Here is an 8,306-nt window from a genome sequence, read left to right as displayed (position 1 = left end):
TGCCAATTTTAATGGTTTCTATCTTATTTGGATCTATGTGAAATCCTTGCTACTTTACAACACGACCAAGGGATTATACTTTCTGTATTCAAAATCACATTTCGAAAACTTCGCGTACAACTCCTCTTGCTTTAACACTTCCACAATTTTCCTTAAACGTCGTTCGTGCTCTTCTTTACGTTGCAAATATATCAAAACATCATCAATGAATGCTATGAAAAATTTGTCAAAATAAAGTTTACAGACTCGATTCATGAGGTCCATGAATACTACCGGCGCATTTGTTAGCCTGAAAGGCATAACTAAGAACTCGTAATGGCCGTAGCGAGTCCGAAACGCTGTTGTTGCAACGTCTTTCTCATGGATTTTTCATTTGGTGATAACTATATCTAAGTTCAATTTTCTTAAAATAAATCGCCCCTTGCAGTTGGTTAAACAGATCATTTACTTCGAAGAAGTGAATACCTATTCTTGATCGTCACTTTATTCAATTCTCCCTAATCAATACATATCCTAACACTTCCGTCCTTCATTTCCCAAATAACATTGGTGCACCCCATGGTGACTAACTAGGTCGTATAAAACCTTATCCAATAATTCCTGCATTTCAGTTGGTGTAAGTGTGACAATCGTCAATGTCAAGTTAATTCCGTTAACTCAACTCCGTCAATTCAAACTTAAAGATCATTGAATCTATAATGCACACTTCATTACATTTAAACTAGGGTTTAAATGACGCTTAACACTTACTACATGTGTAGTCTTTCGGGAATTGCACCGAAACGCAAACGAGTTGACGCAAACGATTGATGAATAAACGAAAAACGTCAAAACAGTAATTATGTGATAATTATGTGTTAGACTTATGTGTTGTGTGATAACATGGTTATAAACGTTAACTCAAGATGTAAACTAGTTATTTAAGTTAGAAAAACAACAATTGATACTGGAGGGACTTGAGTGTAACTTATTATTATTATAAATATATCCTTAACAACTAAACCCTAACCTATTTTCTTCAATCCCAACCCCGATCGGAACCCCACCCCCCTTGCTCCTTGGCTGCCGTCACCTTCACACACACATACAACCATCAAATCAAGTCCTTGATTGAAGAATTAGGTGCTAGGAAGGTATAATTGATTATCCTATACATTCTTATTACTTGATTTTGATGTTTGTTGGGTTAATTGTAAACCCTAGCCGCCGATTCTATATGTATATGTAGTTAATATGATTGTTGTTGATTAATTGATGATTTGATAACTAGATTGGATGTTGTTACATGTTGATTGTTGTGTCTATGATTTGAGTTCAAACAAAAACCCTAATCATGTATGTAATGGGTAATTGATGTGCATGGATGGTGTTTATGGAGTCTAGAGTGTTATATGAATGAATGATAGTTCATAGGTTGTTAACATGTTGAGTTTGGATGCAAACAGTTTCTGGACAGAATGTGTATTTGATGTTTAAGTGACTGTAACGAAGTGTAAATGTGCAAATTGGTTGAGATTATTGGTACTACAATAAACTAGGTTGAGTCTAGTTTCTATAGAGTATAAGTTTGTAATTTTTGGACAAGTAAAGGTTAACTTTTATGATTTTACAAAAACATTGTGCAAAGCTGAGCTGTTAGAGCTGCTGTTAGGTTGTTTTGTAAATATTATATCTCATGAACTACGAAACCAATTGGGTTGGTTCCACTTCTGGAAATTGACTCATTGAGTTAGGAACCCAACCCAAGTGGTCTTGCATTTGTTGGATTTTTCGTTTAACGGGAATTGCAAATAACATTCTGTTGCGCATGAATTTGACTGTTATGAGTTTGCTGTAATGATTTGATGATTGTGAGAAAACTATGTGGAATAAAAATATAATAAAATATGTTCTGGAAACCTAAGATATATATGCTTCTGTGATGATTTTTGGTAAATTAATTGAGATGCTATGATCGGTGGAATAGTACAATCTTTTAAGTAGAATTTCTAACTCAGTGAAACTAGCTGCTGAGTTTTGTGAAAATGCATGAAATATGATACTTGCTAATTTATTATCGTGTTTTGACCAAATTGCCCTTGAGGGGAATGATTGCAAGATAATTGTCGTGTTTTGACTAAAATGCCCTTACGGGGAATAATTGCTAGTGATGTACTTTATGAATACATGACACGTATATGATTGCTTACACATGTAATGTGTCACAAATACACTTGTTAAAGTCACACACGATTCACAAACGAAACACGAAACATGTTATGTGCATAGGTATTATGTGCCGGGTCTAGAGACTCGATAATATTCCGACACTTAGAAAAATCTCTTTGTTGTTTTAGAACGCTAGAGAGAGTTTTTCTGTAACGCGCATCTTGGTGATTTAATTTGGGAAATTCTTCGCAAACAGTGAGTTCCACTTACCCCTTTTAAACTGTTTTAAACGCTTTTCACTTGTGGGAGATAACATACTCCGATAAACGCATTTAGGATTTTGTTAGTAAATTATATATCACTTGTAAAGGCTAAGTGGCAAACGAAACAATTGAAGTCCTACACATCGAACCGGTTAATATTTGGAATAGCGAGTCACTGTTGAGTAGTACTACTGGGTTTGACAAACCCCACCCAACGCTAAACTCGACTGGAGGTCGAGCGGGTGTAATTTTGGCTAACACGTACCATGGTCTGGATGACCTGTTGACAAGGCACTTGATAAACAGTCAGCTTCAGTGTCAAACACTTAGTAATACTTGCTTTATAGGCTAGCTACCTATAGATATATAATTGACATAACACTATCTGGTAACGCAAAACGCTGTAACGCAAAACGCTGTAACGCTTAACGCAACACGCTGAACGCAAACGCTAATCGCTTTATTTTTATTTAAACTTGTGAACTCACCAACCTTGTGTTGACACTTTTAGTATGTTATTCTCAGGTAGCTGAGGCGGGCGTGCGGTTTAGGAACATGCATTGCTTGAAAAACTTTTAACTATGCAAACTTACTTTTAACTGTTATCATTGGTTTTAAATCGTCCTGCGTGACGTAACATTGTTTTCTATGGTTTTACGCTTCCGCATTTAATTACTCGTAAACGTTTTCATGGTTTTGAAACTTTATTTTATGGTTTGATTATAACTGATGATTCCGATCCTGTTAGTTCACACCCTCTGACGGCAAAACTCCGTTAGTGGATTTTGAGGGTGTGACAGATTGGTATCAGAGCCATTGGTTATAGCGAACTAGAAGCTGCATGCATACTAGACTATAACCGCGATGACCCATTAGTTATAATGATACGCACTGCATAGGTTTGTGTAGTCTTGTAATCTTATCTCTTTACCTCTTTCACTCATACGCGCGCGCATACACGGCTTACCTGTAGGAATGTCGACGCCACCCTCATCATCATCCGATTCGATGACGCATGCTCACGGGAAGGAACTGCAGTTACCCACCGCATCGCCACCCCATGTAGTCCCGGAACTCGAAGCTCCCGCACCGAAGAGGTACCGCCTATCCGGAGGCATATACGAAAACGACGTTAGCTGGGATTGGTACCCTAACATGATCAGACGTATGGTCTATCGCGAACAAGTTCCCCCGTTACCTCACCCGAACCATCCTGCTTATCCCAACACCCTACCACCCATAACCGAACCTGTAGAGCGAGTTCTCGCAGCTGTTGTTTCATGCTTGGAGCTTGACGTGGGTTACATGCGCTATACGAGAGCGAACGTTTCCGGACTGTTAAAAGACGGAACCGAGACTAAGGAGGAGATTGCCCGCATGGCAGCGGCAATGAAGGAAATGCAAGAAGCTAGTGATCAATAAATGAAGATTATGAGGAAGATGCAAGCCGAGATGATAAACTTGCAAGAGCAACTCCAGGTAGCAAGGACCCGAACCGAGATAGCTCTAGAGCGTTGCGATGTCTTACAAATGCAACTGGCTCAGAACGCAGCCGAACCTGAGGCAGAGCCTGAGGCCGAGCCTGAGGCGGAGCCTGAAGCCGAACCTGAAGAAGATCCCGAAGAGGAGCCTGAAGAAGATCCCGAGGAGGAACCCGAAGAGGAACCGGAGGAAGAACCGGCTGAGGAGGAGGCACACTCAGAGGTGTCCTCAGACGATGACATCTAGTGATGATGACACTTAGATGGAGGGGTTGTCTCCATCCGAACTATTATTTTCTATGATTTTAAGGATTGATTGGAAATACTTTGTAACGAATACAATGGTTTTAATCATGAATTTTTATTTAGATTAATATGTGGTTGTGATGTGATGTTGTTTCTTATTTCTTTCTTACCTATCTTTTTATTACATGTATGGTGTGTTGTATATGAAAGAAAAATTCATGTTTAACATTTTATACTGTGATTCTAGGAAATGGCTGGAAGAAACGCTGGACGTGGACGTGGTAGCATCAACTTGACTGCAGCTGAACTCCAAACTCTGCTGAACGACCATGCAGCGGCCGCTTTAGCCGCACACGTTCAGAATCAAGCTGTAGGTCCAAGTGGAACGTGTACCTTCAAGAACTACCTTGACTGCAAGCCCAGTACGTTTAAGGGCACTGAGGGAGCTATAGGCTTCCTGCGTTGGGCTGAGAAGGCCGAGTCGGCATTTGAGATGTGCAATTGTCCCCCTGCCAGTAGGGTCAAATTCGCTGCTGGAACACTTGAGGATTCTGCCCTCACTTGGTGGAATTCGAACGTGCAGATCCTTGGATTGGAACTGGCTAACGCAATGAAGAGGGAGGAGTTCAAAAACATGATGCGAGAGGAGTACTGTCCGAGAGAAGAGATTTCAAAGTTAGAGTCGGAATTTTGGTCACTGAAGATGGTGGGCTCAGAAATTGAAGCCTACACCACCCGTTCTCACGAGTTGGCTGTGATGTGTCGGCGGATGGTGGATCCGCCAAGTAAGAGGATTGAAATGTACATTGATGGGTTAGCACCGCAGATTCAGGGCATGGTGACGTCTTCCAGACCAGCCACGATTCAACAAGCGATCCGTTTAGCTCACAAACTGATGGATCAGGCTGTGACCCAAGGTGCGTTACCACCTAGGGGTTCAACCACTAAGGCCCGTGACAACCCGAGTAATGACAACAACAGCAACAGCAACCCAAGCAGCGGAAAGAGGAAGTTTGACAACACCAGATCCTCGTTCTCGAACCTCCCACCGCAACAACACTACCGTAAGCCCGAATTCACTCGGAGCTTTAACAATCAAAGTCACAACAACAATAACAACGGTAGCGGGCAGGGTTCGAGCGGATATGCTGGGAAAAATCCGAAGTGCAATAGGTGCAACTATCATCATGTTGGCCCGTGTAACCGTGTCAAGTGTCAGAGATGCGGAAAGATGGGTCACCAGGCGAAGGAGTGTAGAGGAGACCTTGCGGCAACGGGTGCTCCTAAACCACCTATGAAGACGAAGGGATGTTACGAATGTGGGCAGGAAGGTCATTTCAGGAAAGATTGTCCCAAGCTGAAACAGAACGACAACAATGGAGGTAATGGAAGTGGTAGTAATGGTGGAAGCAATGGCAAAGGAAAGGCTTTTGTCATTGGGTCGGGTCAAGCCCGCAATGACCCGCACGTGGTGACTGGTAAGTTCCATGTGAACGATTGTTTTGCTTCTGTATTGTTTGACACTGGAGCTGATAGGAGTTTTGTGCCAAAAGCCTTTAGCCAACTCTTAGACTTAACTCCAACTCCGTTAGATGCTAAGTTTCCTGTTGAATTAGCTGACGGTAAGACTATAGTAACGACTCATGTACTTGCGGGATGCAAGTTAAAACTGTCAGGTCATGTCTTTGATATCGACCTTATTCCTTTTACGCTTAGTAGTTTCGATGTCGTTGTCAGCATGGACTTGTTATCCGAGAACCGAGCGGAGATTATATGTCACGACAAGATAGTTCACGTTACTACCCCTTCCGGCGAGATCATTTCGGTCCGAGGCGAGAGAAGCGGCATGACCACCAGCGTCATTACCCTCATGAAGGCGCAGAAGTACCTACGAAAGGGTCATCCGGCAATTTTGGCGCAGATCGTTGAGAAACCCGCGGAGGAGAAACGAATTAAAGATATACCGGTTGTGCGAGATTTTCCGGAAGTTTTCCCGTAGGATTTGCCCGGACTCCCTCCTATTCGTCAAGTCGAATTCGAAATCGAGTTGACACCCGGTGCAGCACCCATAGCACGAGCCCCGTATCGGCTCGCACCGGCGGAACTTCAGGAGTTGTCCACTCAGTTGCAAGATTTGTTGGATAAGGGTTTTATCCGACCTAGCTCATCGCCATAGGGAGCCCCTGTCTTATTTGTCAGAAAGAAGGACGGGACTTTCCGCATGTGTATCGACTACCGGGAGTTGAACAAGGTGACGGTCAAGAACCATTATCCTTTACCCCGAATTGATGATTTGTTTGACCAGCTTCAATGATCGAGTTACTACTCGAAGATCGATCTGCGATCTGGTTACCACCAACTGAGAGTGCGCGAAGAAGATACCTCAAAGACGGCTTTCAGAACACGGTATGGTCACTACGAGTTTTCGGTTATGCCTTTTGGCCTAACCAACGCACCAGCTGTATTTATGGATCTCATGAATCGAGTATGCAAGGCGTACCTCGACAAGTTTGTGATTGTGTTCATTGACGATATTCTCGTCTACTCCAAGAGCGAGGCTGACCACGAAGAACACTTAAGGGTAATTCTGGAATTATTGAAGAAGGAACAACTGTATGCTAAACTCTCGAAATGTGAATTTTGGCTTAGCAAGGTTCACTTTTTAGGATATGTGATCAACGAGAATGGTATCCATGTCGATCTCAGTAAGGTAGAGGCCATCAAAAACTGGGAAGCACCTAAGACTCCGACTGAGGTGCGGCAATTCCTAGGACTGGCCGGCTACTACCGACGTTTCATCGAGGGATTTTCAAAGATTGCTCAACCCCTCACCGCTTTGACTCACAAAGGCACTAAGTACAATTGGGGTGACGCGCAAGAATCCGCTTTTCAACTGTTGAAAACCAAACTTTGTATCGCCCCTATTCTAGCCCTCCCCGAGGGAACGGAAAATTTTGAGGTACACTGTGACGCATCTATACAAGGTCTCGGTTGTGTGCTGATGCAACTCGAGAAGGTTATAGCCTACGCCTCTCGACAACTACGGGTTCACGAGAAGAACTACACGACCCATGATTTGGAACTTGGAGCTGTGGTGTTCGCTCTTAAGATATGGAGGCATTACTTGTACGGTACCAAGTTTACCATTTACACCGACCACAAAAGTCTCCAACATATCTACGATCAGAAGGAGCTGAACATGCGACAACGCCGTTGGGTCGAGCTGCCCAAATATTACGATTGTGCCATCAAGTACCACCCTGGCAAGGCCAATGTAGTGGCCGACGCCCTCAGCAGAAAAGAAACAGATAAACCCAGACGGGTGAGAGCATTGCAACTCACGATTCATGCCAGCTTACCCGATCAGATTCACGATGCGCAACTTGAAGCTTTGAAAGATGACAATCTTCCATCGGAACTCATGCGGGGCATGAACAAGCAACTTGAAACCAGATCGGACGGGGTCCGATATTTTGAGAACCGGATTTGGGTTCCACGGTTCGGAGAGTTGAGAACTCTAGTGATGGACGAAGCACATAAGTCCCGGTATTCTATCCACCCTGGCTCAGATAAAATGTATCATGATTTAAAGGCACTTTACTGGTGGCCGAACACGAAAGACGACATTGCCACCTACGTGAGCAAATGCTTGACTTGTGCCAGAGTCAAGAAAGAATACCATAAACCATCTGGCCTACTGCAACAACCGAAACTCCCAATGTGGAAATGGGAACACATCTCAATGGATTTTATCACGGTTTTACCTAAGACACCGACGGGATGCGATACCATCTGGGTGATCGTTGACCGGTTGACTAAGTCTGCAAACTTCTTAGCGATTAAGGAATCGGACAAAATGGAAAGACTAACTCGTGTTTACATGAAATAAGTGGTGTCTAGACACGGAGTGCCTGTCTCGATCATTTCCGATCGAGATTCTCGTTTCACTTCGCACTTTTGGAAGTCGCTGCCAAGCGCACTAGGCACCCGTCTTGATATGAGCACAGCATACCATCCTCAGACGGATGGGCAAAGTGAACGAACTATTCAGACCCTGGAAGATATGTTGCGTGCATGCGTATTGGATTTCGGAAAAAGTTGGGAACCTCACTTACCTTTGGTAGAGTTTTCGTATAATAACAGCTACCACGCAAGTATTAAGGCAGCG

This window comes from Bidens hawaiensis, unplaced genomic scaffold, assembly GCF_021521415.1.
Source record: "Bidens hawaiensis isolate Kalapana, Puna unplaced genomic scaffold, B.hawaiensis_p1.1 tig00003822_1, whole genome shotgun sequence".
NCBI lineage: Eukaryota > Viridiplantae > Streptophyta > Magnoliopsida > Asterales > Asteraceae > Bidens > Bidens hawaiensis.
This window is presented reverse-complemented; position numbering follows the sequence as displayed.